We start from the raw sequence: 12,820 nt of genomic DNA on the forward strand, positions 1-12,820 counted from the left end.
ATCTGGGCCTTTGTACAGGCTATCCTGCATGTCTGTAATGTCCTCCTTATTTTCCTTCTTTTCACTCACCTATTTGCATATTGCATTTCTCTCCTTCCCCATGAAAAAAATCTCTCTCTCTCTCTCTCTCTCTCTCTCTCTCTCTCTTATATATCTCTGTCTGTCTATCTATCTATCTAAGGTTCTTGAAGGCAGGTTTTGTTTCCACTTTATTTTTGTGCCCTTGTGCCTAGTATTGAATGTAAAGACTTATTAAAAGTCTTGCTGATTAAACTGCATTGGCACTTTTCAGGCTACAAAATACTCTTCTTACAAACTCCAAGAAGTAGGATATACAAATAATTTTATCTGATTAAAAAAATCCCTGCATTTCAGAGAAGACTTGCCCACAGACACATAGCTATTAAGTATCAGGACCAGAATTTGAAAAGTATTTTGATTTTTTATCTAGTAACATTCTGTCCTTCACACCACATCTAGATTTTTTAGAATGGCAAAGGAATCACCATTTACAATGTAGCTCTTTGTAGCATAGAATACATTTTCCCAAAAGAAACAGACTTACAAATGAACTTTGGGAACACATGTAGACCCTAGTGGATTGAAAACAGAATTGTATCAGGGAGCATAGAACTCCAGAGATCTCCAAGGAGTTGTCAGCCTGTTAACTTAAGTGTATTTCCTTTGCAGAGGGAGACCAAAGGTCAGTTTCTCATAGACCACATCTGCAACTATTACAGTTTGCTGGAGAAGGATTATTTTGGCATTCGATATGTGGACCCTGAGAAGCAACGGGTAGGTAAAAAACCTTATCTGGATAGTTCTCATAAGGTAGCCCCCAAACTATAATGCATCACTATTTTTCTTATAACTTCCAAGGTAATGGTTAATTTTTTTCAGAACTTTTTGGAAAACGTCTCATTTCCTGCAGATGACAGCAGGCAGCCTGATTATCTCTTCCTGGGTTTGGGAGGGTGACATGAGCCCTAATAGCCATGGACAAAAGCCAATTTTTTGGAGGGAAGGAAACTTTCCTCTGTTCTTTCTGTTAATAGTGGAAATCTAGGATCTCAACAAACATTTATTAAAAACCCATTAAATTCAAATTGAATAGAGAATGTTCCTTGTTTCTGAGAAAGCAATTCTTTTATATGCTGATACTAGTTTTGACATATTTTTGTTGTATGTTCCTTAGCATTTGTCCACACCAAAATGTTAAACAGAAAGGCACCCCTATGCTCCCTGCTCCATCTTAAAGAAGGAAGGGGTTAGATACTATTAAAAATGAAGCCACAGAAAGTAAATTTCAAAGCCAGGAATACCTGGTTTCTAGTTTTTCCTCTGAGACACACATGTCAGGGTGATCCCGGGTAGACCTCTTAGTAACCTCCTATTGCTCCAGTAGAGAAGTATCTGACATCCTGCCCATATAGGCCTGCAATACTACTAAGAACTGTCTGAGCCAGATTAAAATATAATTGGGAAATATTTAACAAAATAAGTAAAAATATAATCAAACACAGAATATATGAATATGTGGTTTTTCTGCCAAGATACAGGATCAAACCAGGGGATCACACATTGAATCAAGAAGCATTTATCAACTGCATACTATGTGCCAGGTGCTGTGCTAGTTCCTAGGGAACATCAAAGCAAAAAGAATAGAATGTTATGATGGGTGTTGTGTAGAGAATAGAATTGATGAAGCTGACAAACCACTAGACCCATTCCTGTTCCCTACTTTGTGTGTGTGGCGAGTTGTCTAAGAACTTGCTAGGAATGATTGTTTACATTTAAAAAATATATTAATTTGTACGTAGACAAATATGTTTGATATTTTCCTTATCCCTGACAATGGGAAGATTTTAGCTACATGGGCAATAGGTCTTTATATTGATTTTCCTTTGCTGTTCACTGGGAGTGGGTTCCTATATTTTTTTTATACTAGAGTTCTTTTCCTAGGATCTGTGAACTTAAAAATAATTTGTAATGTTGTATTTCAACATAATTGGTTTTTGTTATTGTTGTTTAGCTGTTTTCAGTCATGTCTGACTTATCATGAGCCCATTTAGGGTTTTCTTGGCAAAGATACTGAATTTGCCATTTCCTTCTCCAGCTCATTTTACAGATGAGGAAACTGAGGCAAATAAAGTGTGACTTGTTCAGGGTCACACAGCTTATAGGTGTCTAAGGCCAGATTTGAACTCAGGAAGAGCAATTTTTTTGACTTCAGGCTTGGCACTTACCTAGCTACGTAGCTCCCCTTCTTAAGTCTAGAAATTAAAAAAAGCAGTAAGTTAAGCCCCTCTCTGTAGCATTTGTCAATATCTGGGGTAAATCATCACAGAGAAAACTGAACAAGTAGTTCTTTTGAATTGATTCCAGTAACACTCCTGCCTCAGGTTCAATAGGATTATTGTTCAGGTAAGGATCTGGGATGAAATTCCAATGGAAGGAAGGGGCCTCTATATGATGGATGAATTCTTGTTAGTGTTAATGGGAGCTCAGATATCAATTAGATAGTCAACCAAATGAGCTAAAGATTAGCATTACCCAGAGGGCCAAGCAAAGACTCATGGTAGTTGTGGATAGGTAACAACATAATATATACAAAGAAGTCTGAAAGCAGGACAATCAGAATAAATGATGTGTCTGAGGAATTGTATGACAGAAAGAAAAGATGGACTAGTCCCATGGCAAGAAGGAGAGATGCCAGCTGGATTCTCAAAGAACTCCACTACAAGCTCCCTTACAAGACAGGAGAAAAGCAAAGAAGGCTTCCAGCTTGTTGAGTGAACTCTGACAAACTATATAGCTTACCCAATACTTTTGGGAGAACCCAGAATAGAGGTTCATAGGATAGGTAGGAAAAGATTGTTTGGGGTATACATTTTTAGAGGGAGGTTCCAAATGGATGATCTCAGCTCTTTTTGTGTTCTGGTCCCTTTAGGTACTCTGGTGAAGCATAGGGAGCTCTTCTCAGAACAGTGTTTTCAAGTACATAAAATAAAATACAGAAGGTCACAAAGAAACCAATCATGCTGAAATTTAGTTGTTATTTTAAGTTTATAAGTTATAAGTTTAGTTATTATTATTATTATTATTTTTACAAAAGATCCTAGGTGAATAGCTCTTATTGTAGGAAAAGATGAAGATGGAGAGACAGGAAAAGAGAGGAAGAGAGGGAGAAAGAGGAGAGGAGAGGGAGAAAAAGAGGAAGGAGAAGGAGAGAAGGGAAGATAGGAAAAAGGAGAGAAGGAGAAAGAAAGGGGGAATAAAGTTGAGAAAGAAGAAGGATGAGGGAGAGGAGGAGCAAGAAGTGGGAAAGGGAGAATAAAGGAAAAAGAGAGGAAGAAAAAGAGAGGAAGAAGAGGGGGAGAAGAAAAGTAAGCAAGGAGAGAGAGAGGAGAGAGAGAGAGAGACATTCATCCTCAGGACCACAGAGGAAGAATAAGAAGTTTATTTTTAGCAGTGCTTCCCATCAGGTTCCTGTTTTCTTGATGTTTTTCCCCACCTTCTCAGATTTACTTTATTGTAACTGAAGTGATACATCATTTGAACAGAAGGCTAATCAATAGTGAAAAATGAAAAGTCAAATGAGTTATAGAAACCAAAAATGTGAATTACCTCTCCTTTAAAGCAGTGCAGGCAGTTGGCTTGACTCTTTATCTCTTTGAAAATGTGATTTATGGTAAAACTTTTCCGTGTATTAAATATTTAGCATTATTACATTTGGAACACCATATGTTTAACAAGATGCCTCATGCCCCATATGCTCCTGAAGTGAGAGGGTTTGTCAGTAAAAGGACTTAATATTTCTATCTTTTCTTTTTCCACCCTTTTATTTTATTTATTCTTTTTTTTAATATAGAAAGGGCCAGGTTAAATGCCAATTGATAAATATAGTCTTTTATTTATAGAAATTAAGAAATATAGTTTATTCTGAAGTACTAAGTGGATTTTATCTATGTGATTTAATTGGTCTTGCGAACATCTTTATGAATCTTCACCCCCATTGATATAGAAAGTCAGGAATAGAGAGGTATAGTCATGGACCCAGAATCATTTTGTATCTCACTGGCCCATCTAAGATCAAAACTTGATTCTGACTCTGAAGTCCAGTATTTTTCCTATCATTGTATTTTCATTTGGAAGGAACCATTTTGAAAAATCCTTAGTTGGATGTTATAATTTTGGTTTCTCTCAGGGTTGTTTAAGTCTTAATTATCCCAGGGCCAGAAATAATGAGTTTTTGGTTCCTCAACCAATAAAAGATTTGGACCAGAGTATTTTCCTTTGATTTCATTATTCTTTGTCAGATTTTCCTGTTTATATGATTTGGGAAGGAACCAGTAGTAATATTCCAGCTTATGAAGGAAGCTTAATTAGAAATAGACTTAGAGGAATTATGTCTGAAAGGAGCCTTAAAAAATCCTTAAAGAGTCATTTTGCATAATTCTCTAGTTTTACAGAGGGAGAAACTGAGACCCAGAGAGGGCAAGTGACTAAGCTCAAATAATCTTGAGAATTCATAGCTACAATAAATTTCTTTATTACTCTTGTGATAATATTATGTGTAGAATAGTCAGAATACTAGCTAAGATCATGTTTAATTAACTATTCAAATATTTTAAATATTATTGATAGGCATTATTAACAGGAAGGTCTGGGTTCAAGTCCCACTTCTGACCCATGTGACTATGGTCAAGTTACTTATCCTTTCCGTGCTCCAGATGATTCACAAAGCCCTTAAGTTGCAGAGAATGTGCTGACTTGTTTTAGTAGAAGGCCTTTCCTCACCTGGAAGTTCTCTATACTGCTGAAATCATAAGCCTAGTCCTTAGCCTAATAACAGATATTATATATTATGATTTTGAATCCTGCTTCAGACACTTATTAGCTATGTGATCTGGGGCAAATAATTTGATTTAATTGAAATTTAATTTAAGTCACTCAGCCTCAGTTTCTTCATGTCTAAAATGGGGATAACTATAGCACCTAACTTACAGGGATGTTGTAAGGATTAAATGAAAGAACATATATAAAGCACTTTGCAAATCTTAAAGGGTTATATAAATGATAGCTGTAATAATGATTAAAATAATATATTTATATAATATGTAAATATGATATAATTATAAATAATTATTAATTACAGATAATATATAAACATATAATAATGTATATAATATATAATTTTAAACAATAATATAGGTAATGTATTATATATAAAATTTATAATATAGGTAACATATACATGTATAAACACTCACACACATATATAAACTCATACACACCCACATACACACATACACAAAATCCCTTGAATTTCTCAGATGCAGTAGGGATAAAGCTGATCTCATATCACTGCTAAGTCCAGCAGACTGAGTATGAATGAGCATTATAAGTGATGCTGAAAATTTTAATACTAGTATCTTGAAGCAGCTAGAGATCAGACCCTAATTAAAAAAATAAATAATAGTTAATATTATGAATATAGATATATAATAGGAAAAGACTATCCTTGTTCACTGCTTGCCAATTTCCTTGAAAAAGGAAAGTTTCAGGAGGAGACTTGGGAATAGATGTGGAATGGAAATAAAAATGGTTCTGTTGGTTTTGAGTTACTGTAAAATGAAGGTGCCAGGGTGCCAGACAACATTATGTCTGACCAGCTGCTCCTCAGCCAGAAGAGTGTTTGTGCTCTTAGGGAAAAATGATGCACAGATGCTGTTAACTATGAGCAAAAGTGGCGTCTGAGATTCCAGGGCTGTCCTCCATGGAACAGAAGAGCTATATCCTTGTCTCCTGTCACTGGGTTATGAATCTGACTGTTAATGATCTCTGTAGACTGAGTTCCCCTGACACTTTAAAATCAAGAGTTCTTTGGCAATAGTATAGTCAAATTAGTGTGTCCACAAAGAGACAGGAAAAACTTTAACTGTATGGATTCTGTAGTTATTTAGAGAGGATTAGTATCACATATTTAGAATTGGAAGTGGTCTCTGCAACTGCTTATTATACAGAAGAAGAAATCTCTGGAGAGGTTGTGACTTGCCCAAAATCTCGTAAGTTTTCAGAGTAAGAACTATGTCCTTAGGCCTTGATTCTAAAGGCAATGCTTTTGCACTATGATAGGCTGCCATTTGTAAGAAGCTTTAAAAGGGACAGATAAGAAAAAAAAAAACAAAAAAGAAAAATAAGTATTAACTGAAAGTGAAGGGCATTTATTGACTAGTTCCCTTGTGGGGAAAGGAAAGAGGAAAGTCAGAAACCAGACATTTGAAGCAAATTAAAATACTTCTATTAGAAAGAGCAAAATTTTGCTTTTTCATTAAAGACCAATCAATAAGTATTTATTAAGCATTTACTCTGTGTCAGGTTCTATGCTAAGTACTAGGGATATATGAACAAAAAAATGAATTAATACCTTCTCTGGAGGACACACATGTGTGTATGTATATATATGTGTGTGTGTGAGTGTGCATATATTTAGGTGTGTATGTATATATATGTGTGTGTACATATACATAATGTGTGTATGTATATATATATATATATATATATATATATATATAATGAAATGTGTGTGTACATATATTTAAATATAATGAAATATAAAGTGAATAAATACAAAATAGTTTGGAAAGGAGGGCAGTAGAAGTTAAGGACATCAGGAAAGATTTCCTTTAAAAACAGTATTTAAGATGTGTTTTTAAGGAGGAGGGGGATTCTTTAAGGCAGAGGTGAAAAAGGCATGCATTCTAGGTATAGGAACAACCAATACAGAGTCCCAGAAAAGGAAGATGGGAGATGGGGTATCCTGTGTGAGGAACAGAAAGAAGAATAATCTGGCTGGCTCCATGAATGAACGAGAAGTAATGATTAATAAGGCTGGGAAGATAGTTGGGGTCAGATTATAAATGGTTTTCAAAGCTAAATAAAGGCATTTGTATTTTATTTCAGAAGCAATAGGAGGCTAATAAAGATGATTGATTAGGAGAGTGACATATTTAAATTTGTGCTTTAGGCAGATCACTTTTGCAGCTATAGATCAGATGAACTGAAGTGGGGAGAGATGGAGGGAGGGAGACCAATGAGGAGGCTACTGCAGTGATCTTGGGGGAAAAGTGATGACAATCTGAACTAAGGGGGTAGTGATTACAGGGGTGTGAAACTGTGTTCCCTTTAATCTGTAAAATTAATCACTCTGAAATTGTGTCCCCTTTTGATCTGCAAAAGAGAGATTGGGGTCTCCCAGACTCCAGAGAGTTTATGAGAGAGAATATATCCTCTTGGCTGCGCTTTTCTAAGGCAAATTACCCTGTTGATCTTTTGGGGATGCAGACCCTTTTCAGGAAATTCCAAATTTCAGAAGCCCTCAAAGTGATTTCCATTTAATTGGAGATCTAGGCCTGGGGACTTTGGCTTTCTTTTCAACCTGAAACCTGAGCCTTAAGGTTCCTTATTAAAAGACAATTTTAAATTCATTTCTTTGCAGAATGTCCATAGTATGCTTTGCCTCTTTGACATAGCTGCCAGGACCGTGCCCTCTATGACGACATTCCCTTCTCAATGCTAGCTTTCATTTCCCTAATAGGACTTTTCCACTAGGAAATCAGTCTCCTAGCAAAGCTGGCTTCTTATCCAACAATAAATGTCCCTTTTTGCTACTTAAATATTTTGGGTTTGTGAATTCTTTCAGAAAGGACCTGTGCCAATCAGAAGGGGATTCCCCTAACTCTCTGCCACTAGAACCCCATCAGCTATGTTAATGGAAAGAAGGCATATAAAAATATTGGGGAGCAACAATTTGCTTCTATTCATGACCTGTTCATTCTGAGTTGAAGCAAAATAATAATAATAAAAAAAGTACCAGATCAAGAAGGACTGGACAGATGTCATCTTCTCTAAGCAACACTTCTCCTCTTTCAGTAGCATAATCATCTTCAAATTCAGCAAATGAATTTGGTGATGAGTTACAATTTAGAGGTCGAAATACCATTATTAGAGGTAGAGACTCCCTCACTGGAAGGAATATTAGATTTTGCCTCAAAAACTATGAGCTATAAGCTTTGAAGCCCCCTCAAAGAGGATTGTGAATGCAGTTGAGAGCACACTAATTTGAGATAATAAGTTAGGGAAATAGAAATGATACATATAGATTAATTTGGGAGGATTTGTTTCTTGTGTATTCTGTTCTTCATAGGGAATTTATTCTAATATTTATTTATGTGGGTGAGTTTTAAAAGTTTTATATTTTAATGACATCACAGAGCAAGATTGCACAATCTCATTAAATATTTAGTTGCCTACAGTGTGGTTGTCAGTAGATTCTTAAATCTTGCCAGTGAAGAGATGTGCTGGTTCTAGGGTCACAGCCTCAAATGGTATGACTGCCATCTTGTGGTGATATACCTAGTATATAGACACATGGTCCCTAGAGCCTAGAAACGTGTCTTATAGTCATGTATAAAAACAGCAATATTATCAGTCAAGTAAAATATCATTGTTACAAACTTGATGGAATATTAAAACAATTTAGAATCATAATTTTTGGACCAGAAGGAACCTTAGAGATTATCTAGTACAAATATATTGTTTTTCTCAGTCTAACCTTACTTAGGATGGAAAAGTTAGGATTTGACTCCTAAGCCCTATGATTCCAATGCCCAGTGCCATTTCCACAACTTCTTTCCTTAGATTAAAACTTCCTTGTCTACATTAGCATACATGTGTAGTTTATGAGGGCTTTGATTTTATAGGTTAGTCTATATGTGGGTAAGACACGCTGAGCTCCAGAATATCATATGTAATATTTGCTTAATACTAAATTATAAATCACTATATAAAGTATTATAATTATAGCTAACCTCAATGAACCTACATTTGGAGTAGCACATTGGGTGCTGCTCAACATGCAGCTGTTACTCTGAGTTCTGAATTAGAAGGGATAGCATTTGGAATATTTGTATGATACTATGATTCATGAGTTTAACATCAATCAAACAATTAACATTATTCTAGTGTCATTTAACCAATAATTTAGCACCCCCAATATAATTTGACTGGTAGATAATCGCCTTGATATCATCAATAACCAGTTAAAAATCAATTAACTTCTATTTATTATTCTATTTGTTTCCTTCAGGAATCCAGGGGCCTCTAGATCTCTTTTCAAAAGAATCCACTTTCCTAAGAAAAAAGAATATGAAACTCATTTACCATAAGACACAAATTCCTTGCTAACAGCTGAAAAGAAGGCATCAGAACTATTAGTGCTTTAGGCACCCATAATTCAGCAGACAGGAAATCAAGAAATCTGAGATCTCCTTCTGGCTCTGTCACTAACTAGGGCTGAGATCATAAGCTCTTCTCCAAAAGGAACCCCTACCAGGAATGAGGAAAAACCCATCAATAAAAGGGAGGAAGGAACAAGATCCCATCTAGCTCTAAAATTCCAAGAAGATCCTTTGAGTTTTAACTACATACCAGGCTGACATACTTCATGTAGATTTACATGTTAAAAGGGATCAAAGCTAAAGAAATGTGCCTGGAATTTCAATATCACTGAATGAGTAGTGGAGCTTTAGGGGCCAAAGACAGGGAAGCCATTCCCAAACCTCCAAATCCCATTGAAATTAGCTCAGGGGACAAATTAACATGAGTCCATTTTGCAAGACGAAAACACAAACTAATGTATTAGTTTTTCTAGATGTTAAGATAGTTGCTTCTGAATAGATAAAGAGATATATATTAGCTAAAAAAATAGTACCTTAAATTGTGTTACTTGATTGTTTTCAGTCATATTCAGCTCTTAGTGACAACTGGAATAGTTTACACATTTCCTTCTTTATCTCATTTTACAGATTAAGAAACTAAGGCAAACAGGGTTAAGTGACTTATTCAAGGTCATATAGTAATAAGTGTCAGAGACCATATTTGAATTCAGGAAGAAAGTGTTCTTGTTTCCAAGCTCATGCTTTATCCACTGTACCACCTAGTTATCCTATATCTTATATAGTAATTTATAATTTTTCCAAATGTTTCCACTTCTACTTTCTTATTTGATTTTTTCTTAATATAAGCATTAGTATTAGGTATTAGCCAAACATGATATTGATATTGTAATAAAACTGGAGTTCAGAGGAGTCAAATGTCTTGCCTAAGAATGAACAGCTTCTAGTTTGAATACAAATTGAGATGTTTTGACTATGTTTAGTATTTCCTTGCTTTGTTTCTATTGTTATTTATTCAAGAAATACTTATTATCAACTTACTAGATGAAAGACACTAAATTAAGTTCCTGAGATACAGAAATAAGACCCTGACCTCAAGGGAGTTTTACCTTTGTTGTATATAATACAATGTCAGTATAGATTAAGGCCCTACAAATTGATTTGAGGAGGGAGAGAGTACTTAGGATATGGGACTGGTGAAAAGTTTCCTGAGAGAGATGGTCCCTGAATGGAATCTTGAGAAAAACAAGGATTATGGAAGACAGAGATGAATGAGTAAATGAAAAAAAGCATTTATTCAATGTCTACTATGCTCCAGAAACTGTATTAGGCACTGAGGGTATAAATATAGAATCAATATAGTCTCTGTCCTCAAAACATTTTTATTTTTTTAAGAGGGGAGACAGTATCCATGGGGTTGTGGTGACAAAGGAACCAGGCTTTGATTTTAGAAGTCATAGGAATGCTGAGTGGAAGTAGGTGTGATATTGCCATGCCATTTTAGAAGTAATGGTATTATTGATTCCCAGAACAAGAGATGGAATGGGGGAAGGGAGGCTTGATAGTCATATATAGATAGCAGAGCAAATAACAAGGTGTCTCATAAGTAGTTGAATATGAACATGGCTTGGTCTGATCCAGCTAGCTATAATAGATAAGGTGAGTTCAGTCCCAAGCAGAATTCCAGTTATTCAGTCAATTGATAAACATTTATTAAGTATCTGCTGTATGCCACATGCTGGGGGAAACAAGAAATGCAAAAAAACAAACAAACAAAAACCTGGTTTCTGCTCTTAAGAAGCTAACAGCCAAATAACAGAGAAAACTTAAAAACTACTGTTTTTTTTTACTAACAAGTTATATGCAGGATAAAGAGGAAAGGCACTAGGATTTAGGAAGATCAGGGAAGGCTTCTTGTAGAAGGTGAGATTTGTAATGAGACTTGAAGGAAGCCTAGAGGCAGGAGGAAGAACATTTCAGGGAGAGGAACAGCTAGTGAAAGTGCCTATAGTTGAGAGTCAGGGCTTATTGTTCATGGGATAGCCAAGAGACCAGTGATACTGGATCACAGAATACAAGATGGGGCATAAAGTATACAAAGACTATCAAGGTAGAAGGGCCAAATGATGAAGGATTTTGAAATAAAGGGTTTTACACTTGATTTGGAGATGAAAGGATGCTGCTGGGATTTAGTGAGTAGGGGGAATGACCTAATCAGACCTGTGTTTTAGAAACATCCCTTTAGGAGCCAAATGGATGATGGACTAGTGAGAAGAGATTTGTAACAGGAAAACCAACCAAAAAGCAGTGTAATAGTCCAGATGTGAGGTAATGATAATCTGTGTCAGTGTGAGAGTAGTGTCAGAAGATAGAAAGGGAGATTTTATAAAGGTAGAAACTGTAAGACTTGTCAACAAATTGAATATAAAAAGGGAGAGAGTGAGGAGTTGAAATTGACCCCTTGTTTATTGCAAGAATTGTGATACTCTTGACAATACTAGTGAAAGGTTAGGGTTTGGAGGGGAAGGATGATAAATTCAGCTTTTGGATTTAAGACTTTGAGTTTGAGACATATGTGGGACATTCAGTTTGAGATGTCCCGTAAGCAGCTGAAGATATAAGATTGGAGTTTAGAAAAGAGATTAGGGCTAGATAACTAGATTTAAGAGTCATCAGCATAGTGCTGATACTTTGATTCTTGGGAGCCACGTGAAATAATATGGAGGGTAAAGAGAAGAAGGCTTGAGTATTGCGGGACACCCATGGTTATTAGGTATAATCAGGATGATGATATAGCAAAGTTGCTGAATGGCTTAAATCTTTGAGGCATGGCCTCTAGTGGTCTAGGCAGGAGAATGTGTTGATCCAATGAAAAGAAGAAGGAAGTGGGGAAGGGAGGATCAAGAATAGGGCAGATGAGAAGCAAGTTCATTTTTTGTAAAAAGAGACAGTCTGTTCAAAGGAAGAGAAGTGGGAGTGTCAAATTTGGAACATCAGGAGCATAGTGTACTTGAAAGAGTACAATGTGAAATAAAGTTGGAAAGAGAGTTGAAGTCAGATGGTGAAAGATTTTAAATGTCAGACTAAGGAGTTGCTATTTTATTCTGGAACTAATAGGGAGCCATTGAAAGCTTTTGAGTTGAGGATTGTCATAATGAGACTCTATGCCTCAAATGAAGATTATCTTGGCAAGTAATTGGTATATGGATGGGCAACGAGAGGGACTGAAAATGAGGAGAGCACTTAGGAGACAATTACAATAGTTCAAATGGACTTGCAAACTGGAATTATATTGATTCATATTGATCATATTGACCAATATATTTTGTTGATTAGCAGCATCAACCTCTTCCTTTTCTCCAGGGCAACAGCATGCTTATTGTTGAAAGGGAAGTTATTTTTTAAAGCAAGCCCAATGTGATGCATATTCCAAGTTTCATTTGCAAGGAAAATGGCAGTGAAATCAAAAAGACATTCTAATTACTACATCTGATTATAGCAGAATAAATGACTATTAAAAAATAGCCTAAGTATAATCTATTTATATGTACAGTAATCGCACAATTTGATTTACTGGTATG

The 12,820-nt window shown here is 35.7% G+C and overlaps 1 protein-coding gene across 1 annotated transcript in view; it reads left to right on the top strand.

The window, feature by feature from the left end:
- The first annotated feature begins 721 nt into the window (after positions 1-721).
- The window catches only part of FRMD3 (FERM domain containing 3), a 151,152-nt gene continuing 139,053 nt past the window's right edge, over positions 722-12,820 (top strand). The window contains exon 1 of the mRNA XM_023497683.2: positions 722-795. The gene's annotated coding sequence lies outside the window, so the exon portion shown is untranslated. The remainder of the gene's footprint in view (positions 796-12,820) is intronic.

The sequence above is a fragment of the Sarcophilus harrisii genome, chromosome 1, assembly GCF_902635505.1.
Source record: "Sarcophilus harrisii chromosome 1, mSarHar1.11, whole genome shotgun sequence".
Classification (NCBI taxonomy): domain Eukaryota; kingdom Metazoa; phylum Chordata; class Mammalia; order Dasyuromorphia; family Dasyuridae; genus Sarcophilus; species Sarcophilus harrisii.